This window comes from Magnolia sinica, chromosome 1 (genome assembly GCF_029962835.1).
Source record: "Magnolia sinica isolate HGM2019 chromosome 1, MsV1, whole genome shotgun sequence".
In the NCBI taxonomy this organism is placed as follows: Eukaryota; Viridiplantae; Streptophyta; class Magnoliopsida; order Magnoliales; family Magnoliaceae; genus Magnolia; species Magnolia sinica.
Window position 1 is genome coordinate 61,370,566 of NC_080573.1, and position 15,582 is coordinate 61,386,147.

A 15,582-nucleotide genomic window follows, 5' to 3' on the forward strand; every position below is an offset into this window, starting at 1 on the left:
CAAGTGCTTATGTACCATGATTTGAGTTGTTGTTCCATTACTGATCTACATTTAATATGAATACCTGTTGTAGTGTAAGGTGTGTGGGACTATGCATTAGTCTAGGAAATCGGTAATTTGCTTTACGATCGTGGCTGAGGTTGCTTTCGCCACGTAGGACGTATTAGACGAACCCGAGTCGTATTAGAGTTGTCGGCAGTGGTTTGGCCACGCGGAGTGTTTGCGCACTCTATGTCGTTCAACTCAACGTGCGCTCGTGCTAGTCGAGTTCGTCAAGTAACCCGATTGTCCGTTGTATGTTCACCATGTATGGACGCTACTGCTTGAATCTAGGGTACCGAACTTACCAGTGAAATCCTATTAACCATGGTACCTTGATCCGCTAAGACTCATGAGCCGGACATGGTGGTATGGGACACCGTGGTCGAGCTGTCGGCCTACGCTGGGGTGACGAGCCTCCCCGTAGTGACTAGTGAGCAACTAAACTCGTGAGCCGATTATGGTGGTATGGGATACTATATTCATGCTGTCGGCCTACATTGATTGGTGACAAGCCCTTTGTAGTGACCTTGAGCATACCTGGATACCGCAATGAGGTGACGAGCCGAACTGTGGTAATAAAGGTGTGAAAGGCGTGCATTGATTGGTGACGAGCCCTTTGCTACGTCCTGAAACCATATGATCGTATGAGATGCCTAGGATTGACGACCCTAGTATGGATCACTATTTGGATGGTGATATGAGAAATGTATCTTAGCTTCCCAATCCTGCTGTATGAAATGGACTAATAACAACTTAGTAATCATATCCATGCACCGCATTTGCATGTGCTTTGTAGATGTGGCGCACTTTGAGGTGGTGTCATGCATAACGTAAGATGAAGACGCTGAGGGTGTACACGTGAGGGCACGCATCATTTCGCATACATCCCTGCATTAACAAGAGTACTTAGGATTATTTAATTGTTCTGCTTTATCATTACTATTTGACTGAACTGATAACATGTTAACTAGTGCCTTATTGTTCCACTGAGTTGATCACTCACTCCCACATTTTGGGGCGGTGTTAAACACCCACTAGACTCTGTCTTAGGTTCTGATGTTGCAGATGTTGATGCGACTTCTGAGGCAGAGCGGGAGATGGATGATGATAAGGCTGCTTTCTCTTATATGCAGTTTTCAGACGGGTTCTAGCGAGCCTTGGTCTGATGCGCGGGATGCTGGGATTATTATTTTTGGGAATTTAAATGATGTAACTTGATACTTATAATTTGGATAAGTAACACTTTCATACAACCTGGTTTGTATATTTACTTCAGGGATTTACACTTGTATACATATATTTCTATAAGTCTTCCGCTTGCTTTATTCACTTATCCCTGAATTATATCTGTATTTTGGCTTAATCTATTCCATGTTTTATGCACTAATACAGTCAACATACATCCATCATTAAATATGTTTCATAAGTGATGTTTTGGAACTCGGGAGCTGAGTTATGCTCGACCCCCGAATTTCAGGGCGTTACATAAGATTTACCTGTGGCGAGTTCGGGTACGCGTCCAGTTGAGGCAGGCGCTTGATCAATCTTCCTATGGGGCTCCTCTGTCTGGCTGACTCAACGTTCACACTAATTGACAAACCAGGGCACTTTCACCTAGTTATTCGAAATGAGAAAAGAACCTAATTTACAGGTAAAGAGGTTAGAATTTCGGCTAGCCCGAGTCAGGCTTTGACTACCCTAAGTTCAGCAGATTTGGTTCAACGGATTTTGGATCGCGTGGGATAAGATTTATCTAAAATTCGGCTGGCCCAAGGTCAACTTCGATTTTCCAAACAACACAGTTTGGCTGGCGGAGTTTGCACTTTGGCTAGTCGAATTCCCCCGAATTCCAAAAGATGTTGTTGGAATTTGACCCAAACTTTCTCAGGCTAGCTGAACCAAAACTCGGGCTAGTTGAATATGCAACAAAAATTAGTTGTTGCTTCGGGCTTAAAGTTGGGCTGGCCGAGAAAGCTTAGGTTAGCCAAATTAAAAGTAAGGCTGGCCGAATTCTAAGTAAAAAAAGCATAAAAACTCAAAATAACACATTTTTGAAAGTTCCTAGTCCTAAGGTCTTTCTAGGATTTTATACTACTTGAGATATATCAAATATCTGATATTTCTTTGACTTGAACTTACTCTCGGAATTCATCTTGACTTTGAGCTTGATATTTTCTTGAACATTAGTCGATCTTGAGCTTGATCTTCTCTTGAGTATAGACCGGTCTTAAGCTTGATCTTCTCTTGAACATAGACCGATCTTGAAGATCTATTGTCAAGTGGTTTTGTCTTTACGAAGTTTGACAACTATAAAGTGTGCTCAAAATTTTAGCACTTACAGAAAATAAACATTACAGTGGGCCACACAAGGCGGTCTACACTATGATAGCGTACGGGGCACACTCTCCAACAGCTTGGCCCACTTGTGGGCCCTATAACATTATAACTTAAAAGAAAATGAGAAAAGAAAGGAATGGAAAGAAAAGAAAAGTAAGGGAAGAGATCCGGCCATCGGGGTGGCCCCCGCCATTATAAAGTCCACCATACAATCTATATATGATTAAGGTTGGTCCCATCCTTTTGGGCCCACCAAAATGGAAAATTCATAAAGAAATGGAGGGTTTTGACCCTCCCATGCACTCACAATGAATGGTTGGATTGGTTGGCATCGATGATCTAACGGTCCACCAAGCTCCTCTCCACCCCTAATCTTCTCTAATCTCACTTTTCTCTTCTCTCTTCCTTCTAATCTCTTGATCTATCCTAATTCTCTCTCAAGCTCTCTCTTTTCTTTTAAGTCATCTCCCTAATCTTCCTTTTTTTCCCTTTTTTTCTCTCTCAATCTCTCCCTAATTCTCTCTAAACTATTTATTTCTCTTAATCTCTTTCTACTCTCTTATTAGCAAATGGTAGAAATGAGAGGGAGTTAGGAGATTTATGGTAGAATTTTTAGGATATGTGTTGAGGGTTAAATAGTACATATTGGACCCCATTTATTACTTGGTTTTATGAAAATGATAATGCTTAATGTGCTATTTTAATCATGTTTGTGTTGCAAGGTGAATTTAAGAGCTTGGATTGAAAATGATGCTAAAAGCATGGATTTAACGCTCAAGAATCACCAAAGCAAGGATGGATCTTATGAGACCAAGAATGAAGAATTCACATGCCAAAGATCCAAGAAAACTAAGTGAGGAATGAAGAGAATTGAAGACTTGAAGTTAAGAAAAGGAATCCTAAAAATTTGCTTGCTTCGACTAGTTTAGGCCCTCTTTTGACCAGTCTAAGGCTCCTGCTCGACTAGTCAAAGATTCCTCAACTTGAACTCCAGCAGCAAAATTCTCTAATTTTCTGTCATCCTCGACTAGTCAAAGGAAACCTTCAACTAGTTGAAGGTGCCCTCGACTAGTTGAAGGTGCCCTTGACCAGTCGAAGATGCCCTTGACCAGTCGAAGGTTTTCCTTGACTCGTCTAAGGTTACGCAGACAGCACACGGACTGCGTAAATTTGAGGCCGTTTCTGGGTTTTTTCAACTCGGTGCGAAAGTGGGACTTGCAAAACTATAAATAGGAGTCCCTAAGATATTCCTAGGCATCTTCTAGGGTTCGAGGAGTGAAGTAAAAGGGTGGAGAAGCCGTCACCAAGATTTTTTCTTCCTTTTCCTTAGTTGTTTTTATCTTTTCTTAAGAGATTTTAGTTCAATTATGTCTATGGTTGGCTAAACCTCTTAGCTAGGGCTAAGAGGTGAAACTTGTAGCGTGATGGGATGTTTCTTTTACTTTGATTCATGTTTATGTTGAACCTTCTTTAATTCTAGTTTAATTTTAAAGGAATACTTTTAGTTCTTAATGGTTTATCGTGACTCAAATTACAGTAGATCTGTAATAGCTTTGAGTATCTTCTTTTCCCAATTTTGAGATTGTGGGGTTGGTAAATCCTGTTGTTAGCCATCATCCCATGGGCATGGTTTAGTGATGGAATCTCTTCCAATTATCACAATTCTCCCCCATTGAGAATTAGGGTAAGGAAAACTCAGATTGATCTCAATTGTATATCTTCCAATTGGATAGGATAAGACTCCAATTCCAATTGTATGACTTGAATCAAGTAAGAGGACTCCTTGATCTCTACAAGTGGATCCTTGAAAACCCTAGTTACCACCTTTGAATTTGTTAGTTTTAATCACTTTAATCACAATTGCTCTCTCAATTAATTTTGATTTAGATTTACATCTTTATCTAGTTCTAGTTAAATTCAGAATACACATGAGATTAGTCCCTGTGGATTCAACCTTGGGCTCACCGAGATTATTACTACATCGCGACCCTACATTTGGGGTTGTGAACAAGTTTTTGGTGCGTTTGCCGGGTACTAATGGTTACGTTTTTCTAAGATTGACTAGTTTTAGAATTAGGTTAAGATTTAGATTTGTTTACTTTTTATTTTTAGGCTAGAATTTTTCTTATTTATTTTTAGAAACTAACTAACTTTCTAATTCTAGGTTTAGAACTTTCCTAATCAGTTTTTAGAAACTAGGTTGTTTTTTTTTTAGAAACTTTTCTTTCTAGTTTTAGAAACTAACTCATCTTTCTATTTCTATTTTTTTTAGAAACTTTCTATTTTCTGTTTTTAGAAACTTTCCTTTTTTGTTTTTTTAGAAACTAGGTTGCTTTCCTTATTTCCATTTTAGAAACTAATAGCTTTCCTTTTTTCTTATGCAGGATCCTTATGCAGGATCCCAATATAGACACTTCTAATTTGGTAACTTCTTTCTAATTCTCTCTCTCTCTCTCTCTCTCTCTCTCTCTTTCTATTTCTAGATTTCCATTTTCCCTTTTTTTTAAAGGTTTAGGTTAGATTCTGAAAGTGAGGGCTGAGAGTGTTTCATGTCCAAGTGGGTCTGTGACAACACTCGACGTCTCTTGAGTGCGGGAGGATTTGTTGAGGGGTCATCTATCCATTACAAGATTAGACACCACTTGAGATCCTCAGAGTTGATTGAGGTTATGGCTGTAAATCAACCAGTAAATTAGCCGCAACCTTGAGTTACAGAAGTCCAGGATGAGAATGAGGTCACCATGCACCCCCACCTCGTACTTTACGAGATTACTTACAACCGGCGAGGGTGAGCACCCCTTCTTGTATGGTTTTTCCAGGAAACACAAGAAACATGAATTTCAAGCCTGGAGTGATCTAACTCCTTCCAAAGTTCCTTGGACTTGAATATGAAAGTCCATACTTGCACTTACAAGAGTTTGACGAGGTTATAGCCACTTTATACTTTCCTAATGTGTCTAAGGACACGGTTAGGCTGAAACTCTTTCCTTTCTCCATGAAAGAGAAAGCTAAGATGTGGTTGCACTCACTACATTTGTGATCTATTGACACATGGAATGACATGATGGAGTTCATAAAAAATTTCTTTCCATACCATAAGACGAACACCATCAGGAAGTTGATCATGAACTTCACCCAAAAGGAAGATGAAACATTCTTCCAATGTTGGGAGCGGTTCAAGGATCTCGTCAGTTCATGCCCACAATACGGTTTTGAGATGTGGTGCATAACAACTTTCTTCCATGATGGGATGACATCTTCCATGTGTTAATTCATCGAGACGATGTGCAATAGGGAATTCATGAACAAGAATGTTAATGAGGTGTGGGATTACTTTGACAAACTCGTTGAAACTGCACAATCATGGGACATCACCCCAAAACCTAGCACCACATCTAAGCCTACTCAAGCAAGGGAGAGAGGTGGGATATACTTGCTGAAAGAGGATGATGATATAAATGCTAAAGTGGCCAGTCTCACAAGAAAGGTCGAGGCCATGAAACTTAAGAAAGATAAGCTAAGGAAGTTGTTTGCAATATCTGTGCTTGCAACATACATACAACTGAAAATTGCCCAACGATACTTGCTTTTCAAGAGGCACTGAATGAGCAATCGAATGCCGTAAACAACTACTAAAGACCTTTTAGTGGACTCATCTCTAACACATACAATCCTAGTTGGAGAAATTATCCAAACTTTAGTTAGAGGAATGGACAAACTGCTACTCCTCAAGGATTCCCTAACCAATTCTTGAATCAAGGGAAACCTCAAGAGGATCCGGTCTGGAAACATATTCAAAACCAAGATCTTATCAATTAGAGTATATTGCAAACCCTTCAAGACCTTTTAAAGGCCATACAAGGGTGTGAGACAAAATTCAATTTGGGAAAAAGGAAATCTTCCAGTCTAACCTTTCCCTAATCCTAAACCGCAATAAGAAATAAGTGATCCAAGCTCTTCAAATCAAATGGAGCAAGCTATGTCTATCACCACTCTTAGGAGTGGGAAGATAATTGACAAATCTATTCCGATAGGGGCTGAAAAGTATAAGGACCCGGATGTGGATGAAACGGATAGACCTAGCAACACTCCACATGAATTAGAACGAAAACTTCAAGGCAAGCTGATTGCACCATTCCCCCAATGGTTGATTGCGCCAAAATCTCTCTCTAACTCTTACGACATTCTAGAGGTGTTGAAATAAGTGAAGGTCAATATTCCTTTATTGGATGCGGTTAAATAAATACCTTCATATGCCAAATTTTTGAAAGATTTAAGTATGACCAAAAGATAATAAAATATTCAAAAGAAAATCTTTTTAACTGAAAAAGTGAGTGCCATCCTAAAATGAGATGTGCCACAGAAATACAAAGACCCCGGTAGCCCAACCATTGCTTGTGTAATTGGGAATTACCTCATCAAGCAAGCACTTCTTGAGTTAGGGGCAAGCGTAAATCTAATTCCTTACTCGGTCTACGAACAACTAAGTTTAGGTGAATTGAAACCCACCTGAACCACGTTACAACTTGTTGATCACTCAGTTCGTGTATTAAGAGGGATAATTGAGGATGTGTTAGTCCATGTTGCAAATTCTACTACCCGGTAGATTTTATCATCCTGGATACTTAACCCATTAGCTGTAGTGTTCGCTTTGGACAAATTTAGGTCATACTTGAAAGGATCCAAGATCGTCATTTACATAGATCATGCGGTGCTCAAGTATCTTCTCTCTAAGAATGATGCTAAGCCCCGCTTAATAAGATGGATCCTCCTACTCCAAGAATTTGATTTGAAAATAAAAGATAAAAAGGGAGTAGAGAATGTAGTGGCTGACCATCTTTCCCGCCTTGATCTCTCTGATTCCCTTGAGACGACACATATAAATGATATGTTCCATGACGAACAATTGTTCAAAGTCTCCCATTCACCTTGGTTTGTGGATATCACTAATTATCTTTCTACAGGTTTCACGCCGACACATTGGACTATGGAAGATAAGAAAAAATTCTTCACCGAGGTACGCAAATTCTTCTGCGATGATTCATATTTGTTTAAATATTGCCCAGACCAAATCTTGAGGAGATGTGTACCAGATAATGAATACTACAGTGTCATCTCCTTCTCTCATTCTCAACCTCGTGGCGGTCACTTTCTGCCAAAAAGACTGAAAAGGCTAAGCTAATAATCCTAGAGGGGGAGGGAGGGTGAATAGGACTGCCAAATTAAAACATAAATGCAGAATTATAAAGATAAACAAAGATAGATAACACAATAATAAGCAACCTCAAATGCACAAGTATTGAGAGGTTGATACAAACTGAGTTCTAAGGACATCCTTACACCAAAAACCAAGGTTTATGTTAGGACAACCTGATTTCTAGAACGTTTGCAAGTATCAAAAACTCAAACATAGAAGGAGGCAAAGGAAATAATCTAAATTATTACAACATTCACCACAAGTGCATAAAAGAAAATTACAACATTCAGCACCACACTTACATCACCATAAGCATCCACCAAACACTGAGAATTATAGTGGTTCGTGTGTGTACACCAATTGTTTGAAAAACATCCACACAACTACTCCACTCCTAATATCCTCTCCAACGGGATATTAGCTTTCACTATCAAATAAGGTTTTCCAAGGTTCACCTTAAAACCTTCACAATTGTGTTTTTAGATTGGCTTACATAATTACAAAAACCCCACACTCTGAGATTTTTTGGCTTATCTCAGACAAAACCAAAAATAAGATTTTCCTGGCTGAATCTCACTAACCACAAAAGATACATAAAATCAAATTGTACTTATCTGAAGATTCTTCTTCTGATGAAGCCCGGTAGAACCAATCCGATGTAGACGAAGATGTTCAATGTCTAGTCTCACAAATGAAAGGAGTCTATGTCTAAATGATTTTTTAGATTAAATTAACCTGGGCTAGCTTGATTGATTTTGATCTCAAAGAGGGTAAAATCACAAGTCCCTTTAATGAAATAGAGTTGAATGGAGATCACAAAATCAAATACAAAAAGCTATTTAAGAGAATCTTAAATTAACACAATATAACTTAAGAAATACGGGAACTTATCTCTTAGAGTGATGGCTTGATTATCTTTGGAATGAATGAAAAACTCTGAGATTCGTCCTCTATTTGTAGGTGAAAATACTGTTCACTCGATTGGGCTAAGGGTCGGTTCAACTGGTCGAAGGACCAACGACATTTCAAAATTTCTGGCGTGATAAGATAAGATCGTTACTCGACTGGTCGAGTGGCTTGCTCTACTGGTTGAGCAATGTACTCGATTGGTCGAGTGGGACCAAAAAACCTTGCTGGACTTTGAGTCGAGCCTGCACGATTGGTTGAGCACTGATCACTCAACTAGTCGAGCTGTCTCTACGACTAGTCGAGGGTCCAACAGAAAATTCTAAAAATTCTCAACAAATCTTGGACTTGTCGAGAAACTTCTTAGATTGGTCGAGCCAGTGCTTGGACTAGTCAAACTAAGACTAAGACTAGTCGAAGAAATGACCTATAAACTTATCTAATGATCCAAATAAAATATGCAATGAATATGACCTAACCTATGGTCAATCTAGGGTCATCCATACCTTGTTTGTGAGTTTGAACCATCGAAACATCGATCGCTTCGGTAACTCATTCACTTAAAATTCATGAATCTTATATTCTAAATCTTGAACTTGAGCTTGAGATAGGGCTTGAGTTCTTGATTCTTTAAAGTAGTCACAATGAGCTTTCGACTTAAACTTGAGCCTTGAACTTTTGTTCTTGCACTTTGAACTTGTAATCCTTGAACTTCGACAACATTCTTCAACTTGAATACATAGAAAAGCTAGGCGATGACAAAGGGGACTCACAATGCATGAAGTTGATCTATCCATCTCATCAAAACAAGATACAGATTCTAAGCAGTTTGGCACTGTAAATGCTATATTATAAATCTACCACCCAGAGTTGTCAACTTTTATTTTGCCAAATCATTTAGAATATGTATCATGTTTTGTTGAGATGATTAGATCAACTTCATGCATTTTAAAGTTGTCCAAGTCTTCATTGAACTTCTCTATGTATTCAAGTTGAAAAATCATTGTCAAAGTTCAAGATTTCAAGCTCAAGTACAAGTTCAAGGCTCAAGTTCATGTTTAATCTCTGAGTTTAGTACTTTAAAGTCTCAAGAACTCAAGTCTTTGCTCAAGCGCAAGTTCAAGATTTGAAGATAAGCTTTAAGTATTTCAAGTGTGTGCATTTGTAGGCGAACGATGTTTCAATTGTTCAAACTCACAAACAAGGTATGGATGACCCTAGATTGACCATAGGTTAGGTCACATTCATTTCTTATGCTATATGGGTCATTTCATAAGTTTATACGTCATTTCATCGACTAGTCCTAGTCTTTGTTCGACTAGTCCAAGCTCTGGCTCAATCAGTCCAAGAGTTTCTCGACCAGTCCAAGAGTTGTTGTAAATTTTCTATTGGACCCTCGACTAGTCGTGGAGACTTCTTGACCATTCGAGTGAACAGTGCTCGACTAGTCGTGCAGGCTCGATTCAAAGTCCAACAAGGTTTTTTGGTCCCACTCGACCAGTCGAGTGCATTGCTCGACTAATCAAGCAGGCCACTCGACCAGTCGAGTAATGATCTTATCTTATCGTGCCAGAATTTTTAAAATTTGGTTGGTCCTTCAACCAGTCGAACCGACCCTTAGACCAGTCGAGAGAACAATATTTTCACCTATACATAGAGGACGAATCTCAGAGTTTTTTATTCATTCCAAGAAATATCAAGCTATCACTCTGAGATATAAGTTCCTACATTTGTTAAGCTATATTGTGTTCATTTTAAATTCTCTTAAATAGCTTTATGCATTTGATTTTGTGATCTCCATTCAACTCTATTTCTTTAAAGAAGGGAATTGTGATTTTACCCGCTTTGAGATCAAAATCAAATTAGGCTAGCCCAGGTTGAATTAATCTAAAAATCATTTAGATATAGAACCTTTCATTTGTGAGACTGGACATTGAACATCGTTGTCTACATCTGATTGGTTTACCGGGCTTCTTCAGAAGGAGAATTTTCAGATAAGTATCATTTACATTTTGTATATCTTTTATGGTTTGTGAGGTTGTGCCAGAAAAACTTATTTTTGGTTTTGTTTGAGGTAATCCAGAAAATCTCAGAGTGTGGGGTTTTTGTAATTGGGTAAGCCCAACTAAAGACACAATTGTAAAGGTTTTAAGGTGAACCTTGGAAAATCTATTTCATAGTGAAAGCCAATATCCCGTGGGTGTGGATATTGGGAGTGAAGTGATTGTGTGGCTATTTTCTAATAATTGGTGTACACACAAACGAACCACTATAATTCCTGGAGTTATGGTGGATGTTTGGATTTGCTTATGTGTGTGAATGTTGTATTTTACTTTGAGCATTTGTGGTGAATGGTGTAATTTATTTTATGCACATGTGGTGAAAGTTGTAATAGCTTAGTTTATTTTCTTTGCCTCTTTATTGGTTTGGGTTTTTGATACTTAAAAACATTCTAGTAAGGTTGTCCTGCCATAAGCCTTTGGTTTTTGGTGTTAGGTTGTCCTTAGAACTAAGTTTGTATCAACCTCTCAAGATTAGTGCATTTGAGGATACTATTTACTTGTGCTTCTTTCTTTTTTGATTGTGTTATCTATCTTTATATTCCGCATTTATTTTTAATTTGGCATAGTCCTATTCAAACCCCCTTTAGGACGTTTAGCTCAGCCTTTTCAAGTGGTATCAAAGCCTAATAACTCTTTTTATTATTTAGATTCACTTCTTGATCTAATCGATTCGAGCTTATAAGATGTCAAATTTTGATAGCCTCTCAATTACTAGGCCTCCACCTTTTGATGGCTCCAATTATGCCTATTGGAAGCTAGAATGAGGATATTTTTAAGGTCCATAGATGAGAGCGTGTGCAAGCCACAGTGACTAGATGGACCCCTCCTACCACTGAAGTGACTGGTACTGATGGATCCACAACTGTAAAGGTTACACCGTATTTTTCTTGGACCACACTTCAGAAAAATGAGAGTAGTGCCAATGCAAAGGCTTTAAATGTAATCACTTGCGCACTATCACCAGATGAATTCAAAAGAATTATATCTTGTGATACTGTAAAGCAAGCCTTGGACATTATAGAAATGACACACGAGGGTACGACTATTGTGAAGAAATCTAAACTTTAAATCCTCACCACTTGGTTTGAGGAGATACATATGGAAGAAAGTGAAACTTTCATGGACTTCTATACTAAGTTAAATGACATAGTCAACTCTATGTGGGGTCTTGGTGATAGTATCCTAGAAAGCAAAGTTTGTGCAAAGATATTGTGCTCATTGCCTGATAGGTTCAATTCTAAGATCACTTCCATTCAAGAACTTCGTGATACGGATAATATGAGGGTTGAAGAGCTTGTTGGTTCTTTACAAACCTACGAGTTAAATTTTAAAGCTCCTAAAGGTAAGTCCATAGCCCTCAAGTTTCTAAAAATATTTCTCATGATAAAGTTAGTAATTCTGATTGTGAAAATTCTACAGATGATATAGCACTATTAGCCATGAAGTTTTATAAAAATTTCAAAAGCAAAAAAGGGGGTAGATTTTGAAAAACCTTCTGAAAAGAAAAAGACTAGATCTAAAACTTAAAAATCTATTAAAGATAACCAATGTTTCAAATGCCATAAATATGGGCATCTGACAAACAAATGTCCAAAGAAGGACAAACCTAAGAAGAAAGGTATGTTGGCCACATGGGATGAGTCATGTTGCTTTGAAGCTTCTTCTTAGTCAGATGATTCTGAGCCCGAGTCTACTAATGAGGTCAAGGCCTTAATGACTCTAGCCAAAGTCACTTCCTCAGATAGTTGTAATTCAACTTATGATGAAAATTTGAGAAGCGACCCTGAAAATGATGATGATTTACAAGATGCCTATAATGCCCTATATAGGGAAAGTTGTAAGATAGCTGTAAAACTAAAACTTCAAAAATAAAAGTTTTTAAAGTTAAAAGAAAATTTTGATAACTTAGTTTTAGAAAAATCACATTTTTCTGATTGTTTTGAAAAAGCTAAGTGTGATTTAGATTTCAAAACATCCCAAGTTGAAAACCTTAAATTAGAAAATGAAAAACTAAAACTAGAAATCTCTTCTCTCTTGAGTTTGAAGGATACTTGGAAGTATGCCTAGGGTGATTCTAAACTAGAAAGACTGCTAACCGGTTCAAGGAAATGTGGTGATAGATCTGATCTAGGCTACGATAAGAATGCACCTCCTAAAACTAAGTCCACTCCACCTAAGTTTGTTAAAGGGGACTCCTTTAACTCAAAAGGGAAAAGTCTGAATCAAAATAGTTTCAAAAATTCTAAAAATTTTCAGGCTATGAAATCTAATAGCAAACATATCAATTATAGAAATCAAAATCATAACCCCTTAGCTTAGAAAATTATTGATTTACTCAAGGTGCTTCTAAAATCTAACTCGAATGGTAGAATATACAACAACTATAAGCATAGAAAAACCAACTATGCTCCAAAACCAAAAACAGTAATGGAATGGGTCCCTAAGGTTGCTTGTTTGGTTGCCCACACCGCTTTCAAGCCTTCGAGTCAATCGAAGTGGTACCTAGACAATGGTTGTTCTAGACACATGACATGTGATAAAGATTTGTTCACTAATCTTAAAGATATGGCTGATGGCTTAGTCACATTTGGTGATGGTAGCAATTGCAGGATTATTGGCCAAGGTACGGTTCAACTCTTTAATATCCCTCCATTTGAGAATGTTTTGTTTGTAGAGGGTCATAAGCATAATCTCTTAAGCATTTCTCAAATTTGTGATAATAAACATAGCATCAAATTCACCAACCAAGGGTGTGAGATTTCTAATGAGAACGGTTCTGTGATGTTAACAGGTCGCAAAACATCTGAGAACTATTATATAGTTAGTGATTCAAGCTCGTCTAAGTTATCGTGTTATATGGTCCAAACCAATGAGACTGAACTATGGCATAAATGACTAGGACATGTACACTACCGTAATCTTTATAGACTGAGCAAAGGTAAAGTAATTAGAGGTCTACCCAAGTTAAAGAAAATGGATAAAATCTGTGGTGAATGTCAGATTGGAAAAGAAACTAGGAGTGGTCACAAGAAAGTGAACTCTAATGCCACATCCAAACCCCTTCTACTCCTCCACATGGATCTCGTTGGACCAACTAGAACGGAGTGTCGAGGTGGTAAGAAATGTATTCTGGTAATAGTAGATGATTTTATCAGGTATACATGGGTAGTTTTCATGAGAGAGAAATCTGAAACTCTCGATGAAGTGAAAAGGATACTCAAGCATATCCTAACCGAGAAGGAATCCTATGTCATTAAAATCCATAGTGATCATGGTTCTGAATTTAACAATAGCAGTTTTGAGAAGTTCTGTAGCAATCATGGCATATCGCATAAATTTTCTACTCCTAAGACACTTTAACAGAATGGGGTTGTTGAAAGAAAAAATTGTGTGCTTCAAGAAATGGCTAATGTGATGTTAAACAACAAGAAACTTCCTAAAAATCTTTGAGCTGAAGCACTGAACATGACTTGTTATATTATTAATCATGTTTATACTAGAAAGTCAAATAATAAGACTGCATATGAACTATGGTTCGATAAGAAGCTAACAGTCGAATACTTTCGAGTTTTTGGCAGCAAATGCTATATTCTACGTGACCGAAAAAATCTTGGTAAATTCGACACTAAAAGTGACGAGGGTATTTTCCTAAGATATGCGCTAAATAGTCAAGTGTATCATCTTCTCAACAAGAGGACTGGTGTAATTTAGGAGTCTATTAATGTGGTATAGATGATCACCTGAATACACCTGTCTCAAGTTTAAAAGATGATGAAGTCTCTTTATTTGATAAACCAGACTCTTTATTTAGTCAAAATGACACTGAACTGCGATCAGTTAAAGACCATTCAATTGATCAAATTCTTGGGAACCCTCTCACTGGTGTGCGCACTCGTAGACAATTAGAAAACATTTGTAATTATGTGTGGTTTACATCTATGATTGAGCCGGCCAACGTAAAAGAAGCGCTTGTTGATGAAAACTGGATAGTGGCTATGTAAGATGAACTTAATCAATTCGTAAGGAATAATGTATGGTACTTAGTTCCTAGACCTAATGATAAACATATTATTAGAACTAAATGGATCTTTAAAAATAAGTCTGATGAATTATGTAATATTATAAGAAACAAGGCTAGACTGGTTGTACAAGAGTACACTCAGATAGAAGGCATCGATTATGATGAAATCTTTGCCCCAGTAGCTCGTCTTGAATCTACCAGACTGTTCATATCCTTTGCGTGTTACAAAAATTTCAAAATCTATCAAATGGATGTTAAGAGTGCTTTCTTGAACGGTGATCTACATGAGGAAGTATATGTAGAATAGCCTACTGGTTTTGAAGACCCTAAACATATTGACATGTTTATTGCCTGAAAAAGGCACTCTATAGATTAAAACAAGCTCACAGGGCATGGTACGAGAAATTGACTAAGTTCCTACTAAGTCATAACTTTGTAATGGGGAGTGTTGATAAGAAACTGTTTGCAAAGAAACACAATGATCACATACTGATAGTACAGATATATGTTGATGACATTATCTATAGATCTACTTGTTCTAACATATCTGTTGAGTTTACAAATTTGATAACATCCAAGTTTGAAATGAGCATGGTTGGAGAACTAAATTATTTTTTAGGTCTGCAAGTGAAACAACTTGAAGAAGGAATTTTTATTTATCAAACCAAGTTTCACGCCCCAAACTCAGAAAACGGGCTCACAAAATTCCTGATCGCCGAATCTAGCGCCGACAACCTCCGTAGTGCCCCATTCTCGACTCCCGGCACTCATATGCCAGAATCCATTCCTGGGATCCTACAAGGAGGATTTTTAGTATGATTTTTTTTTATAATAGAGAATAACCACAAGCATAACCAAGTCACAAAACAACATCACCACATATCCACTATATCAAAAAATTTAAGTACAATGCAGAAAGGGAAATATAAGGTGATTAAAAGGCTCCAAAATAATTCCATGTGCACTCCTGCCTCAGTGCTGCTGCGATCCAATGACACTTGCACGCAACGGTCGTG

General features: G+C 37.7%; 1 non-coding gene across 1 annotated transcript; it reads right to left on the reverse strand.

Moving 5' to 3' along the window:
* Positions 1-5,485: 5,485 nt before the first annotated feature.
* On the reverse strand, positions 5,486-5,592 carry LOC131223197 (small nucleolar RNA R71). The gene has a single exon (XR_009160326.1). It is a non-coding gene; the product is annotated as a small nucleolar RNA R71 (small nucleolar RNA).
* Positions 5,593-15,582: the final 9,990 nt, after the last annotated feature.